The 26548-nt window shown below is 41.8% G+C and overlaps 2 long non-coding RNA genes across 2 annotated transcripts; one reads left to right on the top strand and one right to left on the bottom strand.

Moving 5' to 3' along the window:
- Window positions 1–8528: 8528 nt before the first annotated feature.
- Window positions 8529–9405, top strand: LOC307030682. Its single transcript, XR_013805753.1, has 3 exons — window positions 8529–8684; window positions 8758–9221; window positions 9311–9405. It is a non-coding gene; the product is annotated as an uncharacterized lncRNA (long non-coding RNA).
- Window positions 9406–13394: 3989 nt separating this feature from the next.
- On the bottom strand, window positions 13395–14345 carry LOC307022258. The gene is made up of 2 exons (XR_013803343.1): window positions 14241–14345; window positions 13395–13691 (listed from the first exon to the last, which is right to left on the bottom strand). It is a non-coding gene; the product is annotated as an uncharacterized lncRNA (long non-coding RNA).
- Between the last annotated feature and the right edge of the window lie 12203 nt (window positions 14346–26548).

Here is a 26548-nt window from a genome sequence, read left to right as displayed (position 1 = left end):
TGGGAGACAGGGGAATTTAAACACAGGGTAACAAGGCACAGGTGGGAACAATCAGGGGCGGGGCTGACACTGATGGGCACAGGAGACACACGAGGAGTGACAGGTGAAAACAATCAGGGAATTAGACACACCAGGGAACTACTGACAGACATGAAAAACACAGAGAAAAGGACCAGACAATAACTTAGGAGGAAAAACATGATAACACCCAAACCTAGACAGACAACACTAAAACCCGTGACATAAACCTGGGGGTGTGACAGTAACCCTCCCAACCATGCCTACTAGGGATGCACCGAATATTCGGCCACCGAAAGTTATCGGCCGAAAATGGTTAAAAAGGCCATTTCGGCTTTCGGGCGAAAGGGTTTTAGCACCGAAAAAATATCACCGAATGTCAGAGAACAGGGTTACGTTGATCATACTCCGCATATTTGTCCGGGTGTTTTGATTTCAAGTGGTGGAGTAATCCCGAAGTGGTGAAAGTCTTTGCAGTTACACCCCCTCGAGAAATGTCAGCTGAACACGTTTTACAAATCGCAATCCGCGCCTCTCTCTCTGATATTTTTTAATATCTCCAAGCGGCAGACATGTTGGCTGTGAGCCAGCCGCGAGCATGGTCACGCGCCGTGCTTGTCGCCGCGTTTTGATTACGTCATCACAACAACACGTTAGGTTACCAAACTTATAGGTGCATTTGTTGTTGTTGATGGCCTGGCTTTTACAGTCTTTATTTACACTATTTTGTTGTAGGCCTACTGGCCTAGAGGTTTATGCAGTTTTAAAGCACCTTGGCTTTGTTCTGAATGCACTCTGTTGTAGTTATCCTACAGAGAAAAGAAAATGCACTTGACTTGGAATGAATGTACTGTTCAAACCAAAATTCAAACCAACATGTCAAAACGGCGTTACACTACGGAAGAAGCCGTAGAATTTATTTCGTCTGGCGGACCGCTTAGCGATGCAGCGGTGGATTCCTCAGATTCTGAAGCTGACAGCTGGCGTGATGAAGAGGAATATGATCACGGGATTGATCCCTTCGAAGATAAAATGTGAGTAACTTTGCTTATTTCTTATTGTTTGTGTTGCATTTATCGGTTGCTATTTCTGTATAACGCCGAAAATAATTAGTCTTAAGAGTTTTTATAATGGATGGCCATTTGCCGTAATTGTGTCATAAAGTGAAGTCCTGAGCTCAAGATTCACTATCAATAGAGGCTACTATTTATTTCAGTAAAAAAACGTCAAGCAATACCTGTCATTTATTGCCTCATTCCGCTAGCCCTCTTTGGTTGTTTGTTATAAGGTCTAATGTTATTATATTCATTGCATTACAATTCAGTTACTGATTCCATCAACTAGTAATTTTAGCAGAGGGATAAAGTGTGAATCAAATCAAAAGTTGAGACTGTGTTTAGAAAATAGATAGGATGACACTGGAGAAATAAAAGCAATAAAGGAAATAAAATAAATTCAGACATTTATATCTGTATATTTTCCTCCTTTTTATTTTAGTCCAGAGGATGAGAGAGGGGATGCACAAGCCACTGTCCCCATAAGTAGGCCTCCTTCAAACCGAGAGGGAAAAGAATGTGGCCAGGAGGGTGCAGCATCCAGAAAAAAGGCCAAACCAATGCCAGCCCCCCTGACAGTGAAAGGGTTATGGCTAAAAAGGATCCGTCTTGTGTAAATATGACGTCACATTCTCGTTGTAACTCTCGTTGGAGTGGCTCGGAAACACACCTACAGCAGTAATATGCAACATACACATTAATGCAGCAGTAATATTAATAGAGAAACATCAGACATAATAGTAAAACACTGAAAGGGAACATTGTATTGCACCAGGAGCTATCTTGGGACTTTTACTGCGACAACGTTGACTTGCCTGTGAATAAAAAATAAACCATAGTGTTGGTGATCTACAGTGTTGTCATTCTTCTTTGAACAGCAAGACCGCTAACACCCTATTTCAACAATCACACTCCCTGTAATTGACATATTAATAGATGGTTTAGCTTCTCACCATCATTTGCTGTGGCCCACTGATGTTAACGATCGTAACTGAAAGGCTGCCTGCCAAACGTAAACATTCAGCCACGTGACTTGCAAACTATCGCGAGAGTTTTACACTAGACGGATCCTTTCTAGCCATAACCCAGTGAAAGGGAAAGGAAGAGGAAAAGGGAAAAAAACATCTCTGACCCCAGAAGAGCCAGGAGCTGTTTGGAACGGACCTGAGGTGCAAGATACTGCCCAACAACTGCCACACTTTTGCCCGAAAAGAGCCCCTGGAGTCCAAGGTTTTGTTGGTGTGGAGTATACTCCTGCACAAATATTTAGAATTTTTTTTAACAACCAAGCTGTAAATATCATCTGCAAGAACACAAACAAAAATGCTGAAAAGGAGCAGGCTAAGGGGAAAAAGTTTGTTTGGGAAGAGCTAAAGCCGGTAAAATTCCTCATGTATGTTGGCCTTATGATGTTCATGGCACTTCTAAAACTGCCAAAAGTAAGAGAGTACTGGAGGAAGGGATCACACCTAAGTGTTCTCTTTCCTACTTCTGTCATGACCAGAGACAGGTTCATGGCAATCAGCAGAGCTGTACACCTGAGCGACCCAGACCATGATTTGGCAAATGACCGGAAAAAGGACACCCGAGAGTACGATCCACTCCATCGCCTAAAACCACTTCAAGCCACCATAAAAGAGGCATGCAAGGCAATGTGGCAGCCTAGGAAATAAATTTCAATTGATGAATGGATGGTGGCCACAAAAGCCAAAATTGGACTGAGGCAGTACATGAAAGCCAAGCCAACTAAGTGGGGTGTGAAGCTGTTTGTGTTAGCAGACTCCAGCAATGGCTATACCATCGATTTGTCCATCTATACTGGAAAGAGCCGCTTCATTTCAGGGCAGGGTCTCTCCTATGATGTTGTCAGCGGCCTAATGGATAATTCCTACTTGGGGAGAGGTTACCATCTTTTTGTAGACAATTTCTACACCAGCACAAAACTTTTTACTGACCTATTTGCAAGGGGTTTTGTGGCATGTGGTACATTCCGCGACGATCGGAAGAACGTGCCTAAATAAAAATTGAATGCGCTAACCTCAAAGAGCCCCAGGGGCTCAATCCGATGGCTCAGAGAGAAGGAACTTTTGTTTGTGAAGTGGATGGATACGAGAGAGGTGTCACTGTGTTCTACAATACACCAAGCCTTCAATGGAGACACTGTCACCAGGAATGTGTATGCTAAGGAAACGGGGAAATGGAAAAAACAAAACATCATGGCATCTCGTTGTGTGGTTGAATATAATAAATACATGGGTGGGGTGGACTTACCTGACCAGCTCAACCAATATTATTCAGTGCACAAGAGGTCAAACAGCTGGTACAGGACACTGCTGTACCACTTTGTAGACATTGCTGCAACCAACAGCTATATTTTGCACAAGGAGATGTGTCTGTCCTCAGGGTCAGTGGCCATGTCCCACGCCCAGTTCATGGAGGAGCTGTCTGCAGAGCTGTGTGGAGTCCCAATTGGCAGCTTTGTGCCACCCAAAGGGGCACAGTGCTTGCCAGAGTCAATGTCCTGTGAAGAGGAGGAGGAGGAGGAGGGAATTGACTCATTTGCGAGAGTGAGGTCAGGAGACACGGCAACAAAAGGTTGGCGAAAATGTGTGCTCTACAAAAAACGTTCCATCTGGAAGTGTGCGCGGTGTGATGTGACAGTGTCTTGTGGCTCACAGAAATTGCTTCAGTAAGTGGCATAGCAGCCGCACGTAAAACCTTTTGATTGTCTGAATCAAGTCTGATTGTAATTTGATGTAAATAATTAAAAAAATGTTGATACATTTCCTTTGCTCTTTGTATATTTTTCAAATATTTTGTTTATAGTTTGAAGATCATTTGCTCTTTGTACATTTGCGCTTTCTATATATTTCTAATACTTTGTTCATAGTTTCAAGATAATTTGCACTTTCTATATATTTCTAACACTTTGTTTATAGTTTCAAGATAATTTGCACTTTCTATTTATTCCTAATATTTTGTTTATAGTTTCAAGATAATTTTCACTTTCTATATATTCCTAATACTTTGTTTATAGTTTCAATATAATTTGCACTTTGTTCATTTGCACTTTGTATCTCCAGCACATTTGTTTCACTGTTTGTGTTTGTATTTAAATGTTCAAATGATAATATATTTCTCTGAAACAAGTTATTTGTGTTGCAATGTCATCTGTTATGGTTTAATTGTTTACTCTCTCAACCTTTTTTTGACAGAAGAAACATGATCAGTCATTTAAATATGGAAATACATTTCGTTTTAATTATTCCATATTATACTAGGCGTTTTTCACTGAAAAAAACGCCTAAGATAATATTGTAATAAATAGCTGTAACTTGCTCAGGGAACATACTGTAATATGCAGATTACATTTCATTTGAAAGCCTAAAACAAGCAATGTGAAACGTTCAAATTAAGAACAAAAAGAAAGTGGAAACTAGGAGAAGTCAAACCAGAGTTGCTTTGGCTGTGTAGTATTGCTAACCTAGATGTGTTTAGCTTTGACTGATATGTAACGTTACTGCAGCCTGCTCTCGCGGAGGAGGTGCTCTGTAAGGAAGTCTGAAGGAATGGGCGGATTCTTTTTGGCTGTGTACTTTCACATTTTAGTGCACTCGAGCAGGTTTCTGAAACGTACCTACCCCACCTTTAAATGCATCAATCTGGTGCACTGTGAGGGGGAAATAAAGAGACTACACCCATATGAAAGAGAACTGTATACATTTAAATAATCATAAAATCATAAGTACATGGCCATAACCAATAACATACCATATCCAATATGAAAAAACATTGAAACTTGTTTAATTATTTGTTTTTGGTTCATTTATAGTGTGCCTGTGCTCCTGAATAAGCCTCTCCTGTCTCCCTCATCTCCCCCCTGCTCCTCTTTGAGGCAGCAGCAAAGACTAGTTTCAGCTCTCAACAACTTTATCTTACCTTTTTTCACCTAGTTAACATTTAATTTTTATTATTCATGCATATTTTACTAATCACCACCCCCTCAAAAGGAAATATGTGTTTACATAAATGGTGACCGAACCGTTTGAGACCCACTGAGACAAGTTAGACTAAGTTAACTATCTAAACACTCAGAGTCCTTTAGATCCCCTTTCCTCCACCAGGGGGTGCTGCAGCACCCTCAGCACCCCTACTTCCCACGGCCCTAGTAGCACCAGATGCTAACAACAATACACGTAACCGGTGCGCGCGCTTTCTCGCTTGCATGACACACAGAGACCAATCGAGGGCATTAGTATGAAAGTGGCCATGTCGGCAGGCCACATCATGTAGACAGCCAGTCACCCTCTGTGAGGCAGAGTCAGACCCACATTTGCGCAGCGTTGCGTTCACAATACATACGTATAAGTAGCAGCATTTTACTGAGTACCGGCACCTTGCCGGTACTCAGTAAAATGTTCTTAACTTTCATGACAGAAATGGAGAGCGTTTATACTGAGATAAAGCACTACGTGCTCAATGGTGGTTACCACGATCTCACCATCGCCGCTGAAAAGCCTGATACAAGGAAGGCGTTAATTCGGAGGGCATCCAAACAATACCTGATCAAAGGTAAGTAACAGAATAAGACCATGGTTAAGTCATGAACATATGTTTTTATCATGAGGTATAAACCCCCTGTACATGTGACATTATTACATCCCTTTATTTTAGGGATCAATAAAGTATATATCTATCTATCTATTTATCTAATGTTTTTTTTGGTGAAAGAGTGATCATACCTCTAATGGTTTATCATATTGCAATTCCAACATTTTTCAGTTAATCGCAAGGACTCCACAGCTTGTTTCTCCTTTTTCTTTTTATTAGTATACACACTATTACTGTAGTTGTTACGTCTAAACCCCATTTGCCACTGGATTTCTTGAACAGCTTTTAGTCATAATGTCATCTCTACCCATGTCTAAATGATTGTTTTTTTGTTCCTGATGTGCCAGCTGGAGATTTGTACTACACGTACAAGGACAATGAGAGGATGGTTGTGTGCACCAAGGACCAAATTATCGATGTCCTGAAGGAGTGCCATGATAACCTGGGTTCCGGAGGTCATGCAGGGAGAAGGCGCACCACCGAGAAGGTTTTGGCAACGTACCACTGGTCCACTATGCGGGAAGACGTGAAGAAATGGTGGGAGTTTTTGACTGACTGATTATTGATCTACAGAAATGTGTTGTATGTGTACATTGAAACAGAGTGAGACAGTTTGAGCTCCATCAGAGCTGTCTAAAAACATATTTCAGAACTTGAACAGTTTAATTCTGTCTCCTCTGAAAGTTTTCTCTGTTCTATCATTTTTATACCTAAAGTTTTTTGTTTTGCTGATTGAAAATGTATGATATTTGCGAAGGTTGATGAGTGTCCCCGCTGCCAGCAACACGAGGCTATTAAAACGGTTGCACCCGTACTGCATCCGATTCATGTTCCCGAGGCATGGACTGTCCTTGGTGTGGATCTCATTGGCCCACTTCCCACCACTGCTAAGGGCAAAAGGTACTATCATGATGGGCTGAAGCATGCGTAACCTCCTTTTAAAGGTTCTAAACGTGAAGATTCTGGTTTAAAAAGAAAGGAAATAATTGACAGTGATTCTGTATGTATTTACAACATTCTGCATTTCATATTGCAGATACATTCTAACAGCGACCGATTTATTCACAAAGTGGGTGCTAGCAAAAACTCTCTACCAGAAAAACAGCTGCTGAGGTCTCAAAAAAGATCATCAACATTTTTCTCGATTTCGGGCTTGTCGAGAAGATCATTACCGACCAAGGACGGGAATTTGTGAATGAGGTACAATAATCTATCTAATACAGTGTATGTGTTATGTGTAACAATGTAATACGATCAGGGTAATTGGTGTACACCAGGCCTATTCAACTGGCGGCCCGCGGGCCAGATGCGGCCAAGAACCAACTCCCGAGTGGCCCAGCCCTCCCGTAGCCAAATTCCTACACTAGTACAGACCATGAACGCAACACTCCGCGTTGCATAGAAACCACCAAACCACAACGCAGCACGTTTTTTGAAAGTGCATCTAGTGGTGCTAGTAACGTTGGTCCTATGATAGCAACTCTAAAAAATGTCTCTCTCAACTCGGAAGCGTAAACAGAGACAAAACGGTCATTGATCTTGTGGAGCAGATCCAAGTCAAGCTGGACCTTTTCGCGACCGACTTGAGCACGGGTCGGATACTGCATTTTCCGACGCTCCCCAAACACATCACATCTCCGGCACAAATCACGGATGTAATGACAGATTTCATTGCGAGGTGAAAGAGAACTTTGCCGGTCGATTGGATGGACTTGCTCTGCCCACAGACGTGATGATGGGCTTTGCCAGTTACCCCTTCACTGTTGCAATAGAGGGGGACGTATCAACCAGAGCAAAGGAAGTGGTCCCCTGCATCGACAATGGGAAATATACACTGGAACTTATTGACATGCAGTGCACTAACGGGCCAGCGAAGTTTTGGAGTGATGTCAAAAAACAGCAGTTCCCTAACGTTCAGAAAGTAGCGATCTGTGTGCTCAGTATGTTTGGATCAACATACACATGTGAATCAAGCTTTTCACACATGAACTCAATCAAAAGTAGCACTCGTTGCTCCCTGACTGACAGCACTCTTCACCATTGTCTTAGGATTGCATTGACATCCTATGAGCCAAAAATCACTGCTCTTGTTCAAAACAAAACATTTCCTTCTCCCATTGAGAAAGTCAGCGATGACAAATCACAAATGAGGTGATAGTAAGCACCTAGTTTACTATAGTAGACGTGTAGTGTAGTATTCATTCATTCATATGTTAGTTACCTGTATCCCTTGTTATGGGTTTGTGCACTGAAGTGTTTGACAGTTCTTTCTGTATTCATTTAAGTGCACTTTGTAATGTGTCTGGGTCAAATGTGACCAAAACGTATGATTTTTTTGTTATTACTTGAAAAGTGAAAAAATAGTATTGCTATACTACCTCTTTGTGTTGCATTGGAGCTCTTTAGCCGTTTTTTTTGTATGTGAGGACATTTATCAAGACTGCTATTATTGTATTCAGTAAATGCACTTTGTGATGTGCCTGGTTCAAAAAACATAACCTGAATATTTGACTTCTAAAGCAAACAAATGTAATGCTACAACTGTGCACTTTTTTTTCAGATTCTGTTAAAATAATGCTAATTTGTTGTGTTTTTATGCACTTTTTGACCTACCTTTTTTTTAGATGAACAATGAATAAAAATTGCATGTTTTTCATCGCAGTAATATGTGTTGGTTTAAAATGTGTCACTACCCGCTTTTTACAGGCCGCTGAATGTCTGGCCCAGCTGAATTTTGTAGTTATAAAATCTGGCCCAACTGAATGTGTAGTTTAATAGCCCTGGTGTACACTAAACCACCTGCAGGTCAACCGTGGTGTTTTCAATGCACTGGGTGTAAAACAATGCATCACTTCAGCCTACCATCCCCAGTGCAATGGCCAAGATGAGCGTACCAACCAAACCATCAAAAAAGCACTTGCCAAGTACTGCGGAGAGGACCAGAATGACTGGGATGAATACTTGAGGGGCATTGTGGCCAGCATTAACACCTCAAAGCAGGTACAATGTTGTAACAAATGCAGATGTAAACAATGCTCAACAGAGATACTAAAATAAATTTTTATGTTTTCAGAGGTCAACCAAGTGCACGCCCTATTTTGCCCAGTTTGGGAGGCACCCTCGCATGGTGATGTTCCAGATCACCAGCGTTTCCTCTGGCAGAATACCACGCAGCTCACTAAAGAACATGTGTAGGTTCTCCTTGTAGGTATCAAGCTAAATGGAATGATACTGTCTCTTCATGGCATGGTGATGTTCCAGATCACCAGCGTTTCCTCTGGCAGAATCCCACGCAGCTCACTAAAGAACATGTGTAGGTTCTCCTTGTAGGTATCAAGCCAAATGGAATGATACTGTCTCATCATGGCATGGTGATGTTCCAGAGGGAATATGAAAAGCTTTCATGAAAGCAGAACCCATTGTAAATGTCATGTTTTAGTTAAGCATTTCAAGAAGGAGAAGTGCTGATGAAAGCCTGTCCAGTTCCAGTCCCTGATACTGCTGTCCCCAAGGCCTTCTGGAGCCTTTTTTAACAATGTGAGTATAAAACAATACATAATAATATTGAAAAAGTAGATATAATGAACACATACAGTATATAATGTTTCTCTCTCTTTTTCTCTCAGGTCTCCATAAAAAGTGCTACGTCTACATCATCCCATAGACCACCGTCTGGATTCCGGTCGTGGCTGAACCTGTCTCAGCGGTCCTGCCTGGAGCTTTTTTTAACAATGTGAGTATAAAACAATACATAATAATATTGAAAAAGTGGATATAATGAACACATACAGTATATAATGTTTCTCTCTCTCTTTCTCTCAGGTTTCCATAAAAAAGTGCTACGTCTACATCATCCCATAGACCACCGTCTGGATTCCCCTGTGTCCTCCCTGGCAGCTCCATTAATTCCCTCTCTCCTTTCCTGCTGAAAGATGGTGAGTGTACTCAGGGACGAGGAGTCTTTTAACCAGCCGCCAGTAGGAGTCAGGCTTTAGTTTATTTTATATCCATAAAGACAAAGTAAATCTGTTTACGGTTGTTTCATATGGATGTTGAGAGGTATCCATATATCTCTTCATTTTACTCTCAAAGTGCACCAGATTGATGCATTTAACTTCAATATTTAAAAAAAATCACTCCAAAGGGAGTGCTTGTTCTTCCTTCTGTCTGTCTGTATCTGTGTATTCTCATGTTCCGATTAACCCAGCCAAATTTTTCTTCTTTTGTGTCTATATCGACGCTGGGATCTTGAGTTGAGGCTGATCCTCTTGCTGTGGTCCCGCATCCTGGATCCTCTATCCTGAGTTCTAGATTAAGTCGTGGACTTCGGGTCGTGGCTAAACCCGTCTCTGCGGTCCTGCCTGGGTCTCGTCTTGCAGCCTCCCTGAAGGCTCCCACAGGATTGTTGACATCTTCGTCGATTCATCTTCTTATTACAGACACATGCATTTCCTAACATTTGGACTACCTATGCTGTAAAATGTATTATCTCTTCGATTTACACACGGTATCTATTGCACGTCTGTCCGTCCCGGGAGAGGGATCCCTCCTCTGTTGCTCTCCCCGAGGTTTCTCCCATTTTTCCCTTTAAACTGTGGGTTTTCTCTGGAAGTTTTTCCTTGTACGATGTGAGGGTCTAAGGACAGAGGGTGTTGTTTTCTTCTCATACTGATATTCTGAACAAACTGCTGTTGTATTAGCTGTAAAATGTTTTACTGTATGGTATTTTTATTATTTGTACAGCACTTTGGCTCGACCAAAAATCGTTTATAAATGTGCTATATAAATAAAACTTGATTTGATTGATTTGATTTGAAAGGGTGTGTGCCAAGTTTCCATATTAGGACCAATAATTTCTCCATATATGTAAATCATCTCTAATAATTTTTCAGATGCTGCTTTCTATTTTTAAGCAGATGATACTGTTATTTATTGTCCATCCTCTTCTATAGAGCAAAGTCTTGATTTCCTCCAGTCTGCCTTTGATGTTATTCCATCCCATTTATCTCAACTCAAGTTAGTATTAAATGCAGACAACTCCAAACTCATGATATTCTCAAATGGCAAAAAGTTCAAAAAAAAAAAAAACTTATTTTCTCCCCAACATTTATACTGTTCAAGGGACTGACATTGAAAGGGTCACTACATACACATATCTAGGTTTTATTATTGATCAGAACTTATCGTTCAAGTCACACACTGAACATGTTGTTTTAAAATTAGGTTTCTCCTTTCAGTCAAGGAAACATTTGATCTCTGCAACGTTTTTACCAGTATTGGATTCTGGTGATCTGGTTTACATGAATGCCTCTGACCAGTGCCTAAAGAGTTTGGATACTGTGTACCATTGTGCATTATGTTTTATTACATATATTAGACCCTCCAGAAAAACGCGATTCTGCGATCGCAGAATTTACCGCATAATCAGCAAAATGGCGCAGATTTTTAAAAGGCCGCATATTTATCAAAAGGCCGCATAATCCCCGCATTTTTCCACACAAAGTTGAGGGGAAAAAAAGTTCACTCGTCTTGACGTGACGTCATCAGCTCGCGCATCACAGAATGTAAACAACACTGTATAGAGTGAACGTGTGGAGCTCACACGATAGAGAAAACACCGAGATGAAAAAATCTAATCCATGTCATTTACCGACGAACATTTCTACTAAAGACCGGGCAAAAAGTGGGCGGAAACTATTCTGCACCCTGTACAACTGTGTGTTGGAGCATAAGAGAAAATCGACGGTGACGACCCACTTTGATTCATTCAAACATTCGAAAATGCTTTCTGCTGCTGCGGACAAGAAAGCCAAACAACTCACGTTCACCGAGGCATCGACCTCCAAAACCCTTTCGAGGGCTACAAAAAACGAAGTGAGTAGCCTACAAGATTGAAGCTGGTCAGATAACGAACGAGTAAATGAAAACAGAATGGGGCGGAGAAGTGTGTGTGTGTGTGTGTGTGTGTGTGTGTGTGTGTGTGTGTGTGTGTGTGTGTGTGTGTGTGTGTGTGTGTGTGTGTGTGTGTGTGTGTGTGTGTGTGTGTGTGTGTGTGTGTGTGTGTGTGTGTGTGTGTGTGTGTGTTTGTGAGATTAAAATAGCCCAATTGCTTTTACAATAAATAAACATTGAATGTGTTTAATTGAATAGTAAAGGGGTTTAACGTTAGTGGCAGGTTGTGTGTGAGAGAGAGAATAAATAAGACAGCCCAATATTTAAAAAAATTGTTATTCTTTTTCCCCGCATATTTAGCATATTTCGCAACTTTCCGCATATTTCGCAACTTCCCGCAATTTCACCGCATAAAATCACATAAAACCCCCGCATGTTTAATCGCATAATCAAGGATTTTAGCCCGCATAATCAAGGATTTTTGCCCGCGTTTTTCTGGAGGGTCTAATATATATATATTGTGAGTTTGGAATAAATATGCACTTTATGAAAATTATTAGTTGGTTACTGTTAGTAAAAAACAGTAAGGTTAATACTGGATGTTTGTTACACTTGGATATGTTTTCTGTAATACTTGTAACATAATTATTCCCCAGTTTATGCATTTGAGTGACTTGCAGTTAATGCTCGACATTCAATACAAAACCTTTATTTATCCAGGTAAAATCCCATTGAGATCAATGATCTATTTTTCAAGGGAGACCTGCAGCAGTAGGTTCCACATGAAGACATAAAAACATAAACAACACAACAACAAAAGGACATCATACAGCAAAAATGACAGGGATTACAATTTACATATCTATCCACATGTACAGGTACCAACAGCATCTGACTGTGGAGCATCCAACCAAGCTTTAAAAACATGTAGTGGTACCAGCTTGGTAATTTTCCATTCTTTTTGCAGACTGTTCCAAGTTAGTGGAGCTGCACATCTAAAAGCTTTCTCCCTAAGACAGTCCTAGCACTTGGCACATTTAATAAAACCACAGCATGAGATCTCAGGCAATAAGTACTTTCAATTTGCCGAGAGATCAGGGAGCAGATATAAGATGGTACTTTATCCAACATGGCTTTGTAAATGAAAATGTACCAGTGACTGAGCCTCAGTACAGTAAGTGATGGCAAAACCGCCTTGGTTTACAGTGTACAGTGATGCGTAAGTGCTTTACAGTTTGTCACAAATCTCAGTGCACTGTGATAGTAAAACCTTATTGTGGTGTAATTATATATCCAAAGCAGTCAGAAGTCAGGAAATCATTAGTGATGTTTAACCACTCAGAAGACAGCCCATCAAAATGAACACGCTGAGACCTTTCAGAGAGGTAGTTCACAAACCACCCTACTGCATGGCAGGATAAGCCAATACTGACTAGCCTCTGCTTCCAGATGCGATGATCGGCGGGATCAAACGCTTTGGAAAGGTCAATAAATAGGGCTGCACAACTCTACTTATTGTCCACTTTCATTGTGGCAGTGATGGTGCTATGTTGCTTTCTGAAGCCTGACTGATGTTTAGACAGGATGTCATTTGTACATAAAAACACCTTTACCTGCTCACTCACTAGGCGTTCAAGAACCTTGGCCATCACAATGCGTAAAATAGGTGACGTCATTTGTAAAAGACGGCCCCCGAACACATCTGGTACCCCGAACACATCTGGTACCGACACCGGGCCAGCGGGCCATTTATAATGTCGAGCCCTGGATGTGAATGTGTAATCTAACATTTTCAGTAAGAATAATGGACAAAAGGAGTGCAAATACAAATACAATTTATTGAAATGTGAACCAAAAGTTAATCAAATGTTTTAAATAATAGGAACATATGGACAGAAGGTGTGAACCTATTAAATGTATTTAAGCACATTTACTCAAATAACGTGACAGACTAGGCCTGTGCAGTTGGTAGCAGCTTTGCCCAGCATGTGCTCCTCCATCAGGCCTGGTCCTCCATGCTGAGGAAAGACCCTCAGTCCTCTCCAAACCAACAGACAGGACGTCCACCACACGGAGGTTTCTCCCTAAAGTCTCTGCAGCTCTATGGACACCACGCTGTCTCAATCCGTCCACACAGAATATGAAAGGGGGAAAATTAAAATAACAAATGCTTTAGAAAATAAGAAACATAAAGTTGACTGTTGAGTTGCTCAGTTTTTTTGGATTGTCAATACTATTACTGGATAACTAATATATCAGGTTAAGAGGCACCTTCAAATAAAGATTGTCTTTAAATAGGCCTACATGTTGTCTTTTGAATTGTTTGTCTAAAGTCAAGGATCTAGAACTGGTACTTAGTTTTAATGATACAATCTTGTTATTATGCTGTTTGGAGGAGGCCTCACAGGTAAGAGCACTAACTAGCTACCATCACATGTACCTTAGCTTGACTTAAATGTATTAAACGTATAATTAAGTGATATCAAAATATAAATAACTAATGTCATGCAAACATATTAATATTTGCTTGATTCCAGTGTTGAATTTAGCACAATTGCATACAAACGTTAAGGGATTTTAAGATTCTGAAGTATTATCCTAAAAACTCAATAACTTAGGTTATTATTATTTATAGTTTTGCTGAATAGTTTCATGTCCGCTTACCTTAGAAACATAAAATGCCACGGCAGTGTGCAGATGGGGAGCATGTTAGCTTAGCTTGGTAGCTTCAGCTAGCTCTGGAACGTTCAGCTTGGTGGCAGCAGGTCCCGCCTCGGCTCCGCCTCTTTGCCCTTATTTGGAGTAGGCGGGAGTTGAACTCTGACGTCACTGTCGAGCCGTTAGTGGCCGACTCCGACTACTAAGGGCTTCTCGGCAACTCTGCAGAATCCTATGGGTGACGCCACGGACCCTACGTCCATTTATATATACAGTCTATGGTCAACACCAGCGGCGCTGGATTCATTTCAGAAGTGGGGGGGCCAAAAAGTGCGTGTGTATGTGACATACTTGCCAACCCTCCCGATTTTCGCGGGATCGAGACTCCCGTTTTCCTCCTGGGGTCATACTTCTCCCGCATTTATCCCAATTTCTGACTAATTGACCGATTTGTTTCATTCTAACATAACGCGCAAAGTGTTACTGTTTCCACTCGGACTTCAATACAGCTACACCATTGTTTGGTTTCCATGGTAACGTGTCTCTTTAGTAGCGCGAGCAAATGACAGTCTGAGAGGGTGTTCAGGAGGAAGATAGTCAGAGAAAACAGAACAAGAATGGACAACTCTACCCTCTGCTCACTCCTTTCCTGTAAATTAAACTATACAGGTCCAGCCCACACATATGACAGCGCAGTTGCTCATTCCATCTCTTATTTTTTCCTGCTACGCTCTTGTTTGACAAGCTGAATGTTGACTGGTGTTTGACTGAAGCAAGCTCTGTGAAAAGTTCCAGTTATTAACTCAGTATTTACAAAGCTGTCATCTGTAGTGCAGATGAAAGGGAGTCGGAGGCGGTGTGTTGAGAATAGAGTGTCCGCTTTATTATCGGATAACATGAAGAAGGTAAATACACGTCTGCTCAAGGTGACAAGCTAGGCAGGAATGAAGAGCTAAAGCTAAGTTTTCCCACTAAATTGTCCGCGTGGCTACACGATACAAAAGGTGAATTATGGTCAAACATGTTGCCACCACACAAGCCCCCCCAGAATTCAAGTGTAAACCAAATCCGTATGGCGGGGAGGAACAACCCGCCTGCCCCCACGAGACCTGCGCACCGGAGTCGGTACAGCGACTTCCGCCTGTGCGGCCCCCGTCCGAGGAGGGACCGGAACAACAGGTCCACACTCCCTGACAGGAATCAAAGCCGGGGGGCGGCCCCGTCTCGGCGGCCGGGCCAGCACCACCGGCTGGTCCACGTCCAAGTGAGCAGCCTTCACCCGGTCAACAGAGACGTGCTCAGCCTTACCGCCCATGTCGACCACCAGGTGTTTGTCACCGTGTTCCAAAACCCGGAAAGGTCCATCGTAAGGGGGCTGCAGGGGGCCTCTGTGTGCGTCGTGACGGATGAAAACGTGTCCAGCCGAGCGTAGCTCCGCAGGAACTTGAGACCTTGGCGCACCGTGCTGAGTAGTCGGAACTGGAGCAAAAGCCTCCGCTGCGTCTCGCAGGAAAACCCGCTGGGCCGTGGCAAACCAGGGAGCTGATGTATTTGGGAGGAAATCCCCAGGAACTCTCAGCGGCTGACCCTAGACCATCTCCGCTGTAGAGCACTGCAGATCTTCCTTAGGTGCGGTCCAAAGGCCCAGCATCACCCAGGGCAGCTTGCCGACCCAGTTACCGTCCGTAAGGCCGGCCTTGAGGGCCGCCTTCATGGAGCGATAGAAGCGCTCGCAGAGGCCGTTAGCCTGAGGGTGGTAAGCGGTAGTCCTGTGCAGTTTAACCCCCAAACCGCCTGCCACGGCGTTCCAGAGTTCGGACGTGAACTGAGAGCCCCTGTCTGAGGAAATGTCCGACGGGGTGCCAAAACGACACACCCACGTTGCAATGAAGGCCCGGGCAACAAAAACCAAGGTAAGCCATGTTAGCGTTTTAGGCTACCTATCGTCACATGTTTTGATGTACGTTTTTGTTGATACCGTCGCGAGTTTGTATCTTTCAGTGTTGAGGTGGGCACCGTTAGATTCTGTGTCTTTACGATCATAAACAATGTGTTGGATGTGCAGCTAGGATAAGTAATAATGGAGCTAGGAGTGATTTTCGGTGCAGTAATAGGTTAGCATTTTTTGTTCGGAGCTAATTCAGAGGGTCAGTGTTAGCATTGTGTGTTTTTTTTTAAAAGAAAAATGAAAAAGATCAGTTAAATTAGTTTTTTCCCGTTATATTAAATATTAAGGTTCCTTAGATGTTGTTTCCTGCAAATGACGCGATTTCGGCCCCGGAACCGGGTCCGTGGGGCTTAAGAGGTTGGGCGGTGATGACAGTTATAGTACGAACTGAAGTTGATCCAATTTGATTGGATTGTGAGGCATGACGTGAGCCTCATCTGATTGGTCAATCCCTAAAAAAAGATTCACCAAGGGAAGCCAATTTCGGCTATCCTCCTCTCGCAACAGAGTGCAATCTACTGTTTCACCATAACATCTAGAGGGGCGCTGTTTCACTCTTTGTAAAATACTCAATGAGAATGGGGGAGAGATGGGCCGGCAGAATAATTACCAAAACTAAACGAAGTGTTTTTATTTATTTATTACAATTATAACTACAATCCAACAAAAACAGGGGAAGCCTGGCTTCCCTTGGCCTCCAGGAGAAAACGCCACTGAGTTCAACGGATAATTCTCACCCACCTCTTGCTCTTGCCCTGCACTTGTATGTGCCAGTTCAGCTGGTTCTTCCACCAGCTCAACTCTGTCCCTCATCATGAACGCAGGAGGCTGGCTGTATATCTGACCTCGCGCCCTCATCATCCTCTTCATTAGCTTGCACTTGTTCTAAGCTGCTGCTGATAGTGCTTGTAGCAGCACTGCTGCCAAAAAGGTCTGTCAATTTGCGACATTTATATGCTTCACCTGCGAGTGACTTCACCTTTTTTTCTCTTGCCTTCTCGGCACCACCTTTTTCTTTTCGTTTTCTTTGATTTTTGTCCATGTTTTTTCATTCTCCCTGTCAGCCGCAGCGTCTAATCCCTTCTCTTTGTGTGGCTGGCCTTTTTTCTTCTTCGTGGGTGATTATTTGACAGATAAGAACCACACAACTGCATTAGCGGCCGCTGTCGCCCTCTGTCGGCCGTCAGCGCAACTTCAATGATGACGTTAAACTATTTTTTTTTTTTTAAAGGGCCGGCCGGCCGTCAACGGCCCTTGACGACCGGCCGTTCTGTGGTTCTCCAGATTCTACAGATGGCCAGTCCGCCCCTGTATGTAGATAGAATAAGAAATGTGCAGAATACCACAGTTTAATGGTGGAGGTACACACATATTGATAGATGTCTTGTAATGCACTGTTGAGGAACCTGTGACCCAAGTTTTTCCTTCATTGCATACACCGTAGTTGTGTATATGATATGTCAATAAACCTTTGAAAATATTGAAATATTGAAAGGGATGTGCAAAATAGCCATTATATACAGTTTTTAATGAACGATTAGAGAATAACAAGTAATGAATATGCTTTATAGGGATCTGCAGATAAATATGTTGTCTTTGCAAGCACGCACTATCAAATATCTCGCCCGATTGTTGGCATTTGACAATCACCTTCACTGAATTTACTCAGGTGTAACTAAAGTCTGATTTAACCTCTTAAGCCCCACGGACCCTTCGGCGGGTCCGAAACCACAACATCTGCAAGCAACAGTGTCTGAGGGCTTCTTAAGATTGAATAAACCATGAATGTTTCATATCCATGTAACGGGAAGAAATTCAGCAAACGTTTTTAGCAAAAAAAAACACAAGGCTAACGCTGAGCCTCTGAATTAGCCCTGGGCAAAGAAATGCTAACGCTGTTAGCACAAAAAACACGATATAACCAGTGCTTGAATTGGGTCAGTACTCACCGGTAAGCAGTACCGGCACTTCTTACTGAGTACCGGTAAGATGCCGGTAAGATGCCGGTAAGATGCCGGTAAGATGCCAGTAAGATGAAGCATTACAACAAATATGCCCAGCGTACCTAGATGCGTCATGAGATGCCGCCGGTATCTATGAAGCGCCACCGCAATAGACTTCAGCAGAAAACAGATCTCATAACCTCAGCATTTCGAAAAAGTTAGCTTGGCTTAATAATAGTGCTAAAAGACAGCGGTTGTCGCCGGACAAGGAGCCGACTGCAAATACAGAAAATACTGTGCCTGTGTTAAAAATGTTGTCTGACGGGGAGCCTTCTCTGGTCGAGCCTCCTTCTCCAAGTTCTGCATCCCATAAACCATCGTCTGGATTCCCCTGTGTCCTCCTTGGCAGCTCCATTGATTCCCTCTCTCCTTTCCTGCTGAAAGATGGTGAGTGTACTCAGGGACGAGGAGTCATTTAACCAGCCGCCAGTAGGAGTCAGGCTTTAGTTTCTTTTATATCCATAAAGAAAAAGTAAATCTGTTTACATTTCTGTTTCATATGGATGTTAAGAGGTACCCATATATCTCTTCATTTTGCACCAGATTGATGCATTTAACTTCAATATTTAAAATAGCACTTTACCACTGCACCCCCTCCAATCTCAGATGCACCCTGAGTCATTTTGTTTAAGTACAGTGAGCCTTTCTAAAATATACAGTAAAGAGACAAACCCACCAGCATTATAGGATATCCTATATGACGTTGAACCAAATACTTGTTTTTGGGCTGTATGAATAAATTGACTTGAAAGAGTTGCTGATTTAGAGTACTGGCACCTTTTTTATTCCAATTCAAGCACTGGGTATAACACCCTTATTACTTATCGTAACTGTGCATCCAACATATCGATTAGCATCGTGAGAATACACAGAATCCATAGGTATATATATTATCACTCCATGATCAGAACTCACAACATTATAAACAAAAACAGACATCACAACAAGTGGCATTAGGTAGCAAACTCGGCAATATGTCTTACCTTTGTCGTTGTCTGATCAAAAGTTGTCTTCAATGGCATTAAAATGATAAAAACCCTGCTATCCATATATCCATATATAAGGTTATATCCAATGTGTCTGTGTCACTTTGAAATTATTTCTGATAATCCATCAGCATCAGTAGTTTTGCATTTTCAGATTTCAGAAAATGCCGATCTAGATCCCTCCGCTTCGCGTCGGGCTCCTGATCAGCCTGTCTGTGTTTTTTTCCCCATAATGACCGCGCTGCTGCACATTATCCATGAGAGACGTTCTGCAGTAAGGAGCGGCGTTTCACCGACGACAGATGTTCTTACTTTTATGTAGCTGACGGAGAATTTTTACTTTACAGAACACTGTTCAACACTTAATTCTGCTCTACTCTTTAACTAAACAACCGCGGATGTCTTGAAAGACTCTTTCGCTAAAGATGTTTGAAGATATCTGCATTCTTGTGACACGTAAATACTGCGCTTCCTATGTTTTGGTGCGGACTGCATTCACACCAGCAATGAACCGCTCCAGAGTTCGCAAGCAAGCGCTCCGAGACCACCTATTTTAGCGGACCAGAGTCCGGTTGTTTAGTTCACTTAAGAGGTCTCGGACTGTGTTCACACCGACCCAAATGAACCGCACCAGGGTTCGATTCAACCGGACTATACAGGGTAGGTGTGAACGCACCCTTAGTCTACTAACCCATCATCAAAGGGCGGTTTTCACTATCAGGGGCGCCGTAAGGGGGTGAACAGTTAGGACGATTCTAAGGGCCCGTGACTGACAGGGGCCCCAAATGTTTAGAACATTAAGAAAAAAAATGTAAGTAACCTTTCATCAATCCTCAATAATTAACATTAATAGAACGTTATATTGATAAAGTACTCACTAAACTTACGATTCATTTAACTTATTTTCTTCCAAAAGTGAATTACCCAAAGCCTCTGTACACCCCTTCTATTTACATGTAATGGTTGACTCCTGCCTCCAAACGCAGTGCGGCACCGGCACTTGCAGAGAGTGAAAGCATGTGAGGAGGGATGCTAGTACTTAGCCTACATACGTGTGTTGTACCATGTTTCAACGACCAACAAAGTCAGGCTCTAAGAAAAGAAGAGAAAGGAGAGAAAGACAAGAGAGAGGGACTAAAGGGCGACAGTATGTCACCCAGTTTTTCACAAGAAAAGGTGGGTGTGGTCCATGAGTGGTGGAAATTAGTCTGTTAGCTAATGTTTTTTTGTTTACTAAGCTGACGTTAAGTACTGTTAATATCTTTACAGAAAATTCAGAGGTCTCTCATTTCCCTGCTCTTTTAGCTGACATTTAAAGGTATGGTAGGTAATTCACTTCAGAAACACTTTTTGTTATATTCCATGGAATGCTCTCTGTTAAACCCCGAGACTGTTTTTCAGGTTTCAGGATCGAAAATGACATTCCCAGAACAAATGACCATATCTTCCCTTCTAAAAGGGTTAAATTAATAGTCTTTTTTCTCAAAGTAATGATAAACCTGTGAGTTGGATGTAGAAAAGTCAGAATCAATATGGATATTTTTTATTTTAAAGAAAATTCAGATTGAACATGGTAAAAAACTGTAAATTATAGTGTCCGTCCCAAAAATATTTTGTACTTATAGTGAAAACTAACTTTGGATGGGTTAGTAGACTAAAAACATTAGGAATCCAAAGTACAACATATAATAAGTACCCTGTATCAAGATTGATGGAAAACAAGTGATATTTTACCTTTTTAGACAGATTTAGCAAAAGAAAACCTCTTCAGCATCTTTGCATTGACCTGATATGCAATCGATAGGTGTCCCGTGTAATCGCACCATTAAGAATATGTGTGATTATATTGTAAGCTTTGCGAAAAACATTATTCCATACAACTCTACTGTAGCAGGGTGGCTGCAGAAATCCCAGATACAGTATCTCAAAACTTTGACAAATTCAATTATAATTTGTTCCATAGATAGATAACACAAGAGGTAAGTGGCTAACCTGTTTTGGGGAAATTGTGTTTACTGTCCTAAAAATATAATAATAGTGTGTCACCTAGTTGTCTTCCTTCCATTACAATGTCGGCCTTTATTCAATGGTTTCAGTATCAAGGCATGTTGTTTTCTTCTTGACAACACTTGCTTTGATAAATGAGTCAATCAAGCAAATTATTTATCACATTAGGAGGAGTCCAACAGGTCTATGGATTTCATTCATTTCCTGTCAGCCCATGAAAACAGTGCAGAGATGAGATGTGTCTCTGTCACCAACACATCTTACCATGGTTCTCCTTAAGCACATGTGATGTGAATGATATTTCAATTACAGCAGCTTATCTTCCCTTTTGCAATGACATCTCATAATAGACTATTATCCACGGCTTTTCATGCTTGATTATTAAAAAGGATTTCAAGAATCCATGGGGGTTTGCCAGCAGCAACAAATGAGGCAGAGAATTGAGAATTTATTTCTTATTGAGCAGAGAAAACACCCTCCCCTCCTCAAGCCCACTGAGCTTGACTACAATCCTGGATTTACATGACAACTTTATCCAAGGCTGTAATATTTAATTGGAGTTGTTTTCCCAATGAGAAACAAAGAAACGGTGACGCAGACTTCTGTGGGTTTTGCAACACAGCGGTGAGTGCTGGTCTCCGTGGGGAAAAGAGCTAACCGACATACTGTATACACAGTGAAATATCGTTTTTTATAAAATACTTCATTCACAGGAACACACACATTAGCTAACTGACATGCTGTGTTGTAAAAGGCCTTGTATGTTGTATGAGCATTGCAGAGGAAACACCAGTTGTTTTTTATCCAGAGCTTTAATTTATTAGAGAAGCCGGCTTCCTTCATACAAAATCTGCCTCCGTATAAGGACAAGCCAAGCATGATGTGTAAGAGTTTTCCATGTACACAGATAAAGATAGATAGACTCACCCTACACCATACAGGCAGAGTTTGCTGTACAACCAACTTTTGTTGAGCAAGGCACCGTTCCCTACACTGCTCCCCGGGCGCCGTACATAATGGCAGCCCACTGTTCCTATCACTAGGATGGGTCAAATGCAGAGAAACCATTTTGTTACATAGTACCTGTACTACGTAATGACAATAAGTTGAATTTTCTTCTTTTTCACTTTTTTCGTTATTTTCGAATGAATTTGATCACCCAAAGACACATCAACAGGTTGTCTGCAGGCTCTGATAATCGAACCATTGACCTTCCAATTTGGAGGACGACCACTCCAGTGTTTCCCCTAGGTTTACTGCCTTGGCAGGGTGCTGCTCGGGTATCCCGAAAACATTTTTCGGGGCCCCCAAATTTTGTTTATCCTCTGGAGCAGAGAGAGGAGCTGTGGATTATTGTTATTGATATCGTACAGTAACAAAGTATTTGTACATTAAAAAGTAATAAAGTACAGTGTTACACTGTACTTTATTACTTTAATTCAAACTGTATTCCCTTCTTATCATGTAGCCCACACTTCTTCCTTTCATTGATACATTTAAATGACCTGACTACAGCATATAACATACCTGCTGCAACCCTGTGCTGCTGCTGCTTCTCTCTGCCTCATCCTCTATTGCTGGAGGCAGCTCTACCTCATCTGATCTCTGATATGAAAGCAATCGTGTTATGATCATATTGAGCTATTGGTGTGAGTCTAACATTAAACAAGCATTCTGCTTGTCATACATTGCTGACGATACATTTTAAGTGATCCTGAGCTAATTTACTGAATAAACCAACTCACATCTCCTGTCTTTTTTTTCACCCAACTCATTAGACTATTCTTCTGCTGCCGTTTCACTGTTGTTTTCTGTCAAATTCAATACTGTAGTTCAAAACCACGGTACCTGCTCACCATCTCTGAGCTATTTTTAGAATGCGCACGTTACGTTCGTTGTCGCGTTCGCGCGCGTCCACCTGGCTGTTTGTTTCCTTCTCCCGTGACGATAACGGCTTGCGGTTAAAAAATAATAATAAACAAATTTGAAACTGGGGGGGGACACAAACGGGCAGACAGCAGAGCTGTTGTTCTCCTCCTTTCCTCAGCTCTTGTCTCTGATTGTGAGTGTGTGCATTCGCGTGTGTGTGTGTGTGGGGGGGAGGGAAGCGGAGCCCTGCCCTTCAGAAACAGAGCGGAGGGAGAATGTGAATACGCAAGGCAGTGGACACTGAAACATGCACATTGGATAAATAACATATGTGTTTAGTTTATTTAATAAAAAGAGCACATGTTTAATGTGAAATGTGACCGTAGATAGATTACTTCAGTTGCAATTTGGTGCTATATATATATATATTTGTTTTTTAAATAATAAAAAAAAAAAAAGTAAATAAAAATAAAAAAACACCTTGAATTTCAGTCAGGGCGCGGGGCTCCGTTGGCAGGGCGCAGCTCCCCGCCAACACAATGGTAGGGGAAACACTGCACTCTATATCCTTTTCTTTCTTTAAAAAAATGCAGACATCCGGTTGCTAGGGCATTAACAGTTTGGTACAGAACCCTCAGCAATCTGAATGCTTAGTTCTATCCACTCTAGTTTGAATGCATTTAATCGAAGGTTCTGACTTTCGTAACAATTGCAGGGAATCCTGGTAGGCTATCATCATCAGGGTGGGAATTTCACGGCGGCCCCTCGGTCTGGCCGTGAGGCCCCGGAAATAATTGTAATAATTTGTGCCCCTCACGGCCCGTCTACACTACAGGCATCAAAAAATCTTGAAGCTGGGTGTGTCTGAAGCTTGGCGATTTTTTGCGAGCAACGCGACCAACAACCAATCACATTAATCTCCCGCCCCCGACATACAAAGCAATAGCAATGTTAAAACGAAGTAAACTGGATATAAACTCTCCAAACCGGCGAAAACCCTACCAGTTTCACCCACTGTCTCTACCACCTCCCTCCATGCCTGGTTGCTCCGGTTTGTATCCCGGTAAATAGTTCTGGTCGTAAAGAGAGGTGATTTGCTACCGTAATATCTCGTTTGGAATATGAGGAAATGAACTGCGGTCTGTCTCTCCCAGCTTGCACGCGGTTTGATTGGCTAGCGCTTGCACTGGCGGGATTTGCATAAACGGGATTTGATTCGCTGATGCCAAGCATCGAGCCTCAAAAGTTGAACATTGTTCAAATTTTGATGCCGATAGATGCTTGTGATGCTTGCAAAGCCATGCCATGCTCCCCACAATGCAGTTTGGCGAAGATTACAAATCTTCTACGTCACCCCATTCAAGTGAATGGGCGAAGCGTTTAAAGTATTTTTCGATGCCTGTAGTGTAGACGGGCCGTCACACTGTTAAGATCTCGAAGTTGCTATGAAAGCGTCAGAGCAGTGGCCTGGTCTCTGAACTGCATTATGCTGCGTTCACACGGAAGCGATGCGAATATTCGCATTGCTCTAATCGCTGGAGTTTCACCGTGGCTGTCAGCTATGTTTACTCCTGTCATTCAAACAGGATGCGCTGGGAGGGGGGCGGGGCTTATATCCATGTAAATACTTTGGTAGAAACCAACTAAAACAAAATCAACATATTTTTCCGTGATTTAATTGTAATACACGTTTGAAAATGATGCCGAAGTAACAACATACTGATAACGGTTCATAAAAACCAGGAATTAATGCTTTGAAAAGTGTGCAGACAAGACGACAGGCGGAAAAAAAACAACTTCAAAATTCTGGGCTATATATAAAATGCCATTACAAAGACAGTCTGTGTTTTGTTCATGTTTAACTTTTGTCCAGTTTCTGAACAGATATGAGGAGCAGTGAGCTCTGTGTGCTAAAAGCTAACGGCTGATGTTTTGGCTTTCTGATTCAACGTCAGTGACGGCAGGCTGAGATCTTCACTGCTGATTGGCTACCGCGAGAACGTCAGGTGAATTTGATGCTCGAGTTGAACAAATGTATTAAAGAGACTCTCACAAACACACACACACACACACACACACACACACACACACACACACACACACACACACACACACACACACACACACACACACACACACACACACACACACACACACACACACACACACACACACACACACACACACACACACACAGACACACAGACACACAGACACACACACACACACACACACACACACACACACACACACACACAAAGACAGACATTTGCATTTCAAAGTATTGCTTGTTCATACAGTTGAATGTTGGAGATTCACTGTGCACTGCTGAAGGATGTATGTGCAGCGTTTGACTCTTGAAGGCTGTTTCTTCTGCTCTGAAATGGAATATATTTGTTACATATTAATAGAATTTTATATGTTTTAGAATTTGTGAATGGGAGAAGTAGTAGATGGAAAACATAGCAAACACAAATTATTCAAAGTAGAGTATTTCATTTTATATACGGTAATACTAAGTAGGCATAGGCCTATATGACGATATAATATTTGACATTATTCATATTAAAAAAGTGATTTGTTTCCATGTCATTCGTGTGTTTTTCTTATCAGAAAGTTAAGTTATTTATTTGTAAGCACCAAATCCAAATGTTTCCCTCAATGGCCTTTGTGCCCTACCAAAATATGTGACACCAAAGGCCAAATGGCCTTGCTCCTAAAATGACGAAATTCTAAGCCTGATCATCATGTTATAAAAGAAGCATATCCCAGCCTACTAATTGACAAGAGTGAGGTACAGTTGTGCAGAGAAAAAATGAACATTAAAGTTGTCAAAGGGTACTAAATGTAAAGGTTTTTGTTTCTGAACAAGCACTGCATTTCCTCCAGACCTATGTAAAGTTCTAAGAAGGAAGACCTTGTCTACAACCAATCGAGCGCTTCAAGAAGACACATCTCATAGGTAATGACGACAGGACGTAGATACAGTATGTCATGTAAAGTTATGTTGTGCAATTGGACTACTAACTAACTATGGTAGATCAAATGTATGCAATGTAATACATGTTGTACACAAAAACACAAACCTTGGTTCATACTTTTAGGTGTAAAAGGCAAATAAAAGTTGTTCATGGATGAAGGAGGTCAAAATAATAGATGAATAGTTCCTGAAACAAAAAAACAATGCTAATTGCTAACACTGCTGTTATTGCACAGCTTAATTCAGTGGCATTACTGATGTTCCCTCAGCTGATAATCTATATCTCTCATTAATTCAGTCTCTAAACAGTCTCTCCCTCCAAAGTAAACCTCTCAAAGTTCTGCCACTGAGGTAAATAAGATAGTGTAGGAATAGTGACACTATTTCCAAAAGCGCCAGTTTAATTATAAAACTCCAGACCAGGTTAGCCATGCAGCATTTGTTAACATGGTAACACAAGTGAGTTATCTTCATGATAATATAAACTCTTTAGGCTCAGCTAAAGAGTTTTGGGGGTTTTC

Source organism: Notothenia rossii (genome assembly GCF_949606895.1).
Source record: "Notothenia rossii genome assembly, chromosome: 1".
Classification (NCBI taxonomy): Eukaryota; Metazoa; Chordata; class Actinopteri; order Perciformes; family Nototheniidae; genus Notothenia; species Notothenia rossii.
Note: the sequence above shows the minus strand (reverse complement) of the source record. Positions and strands in the feature narration are given on the sequence as shown.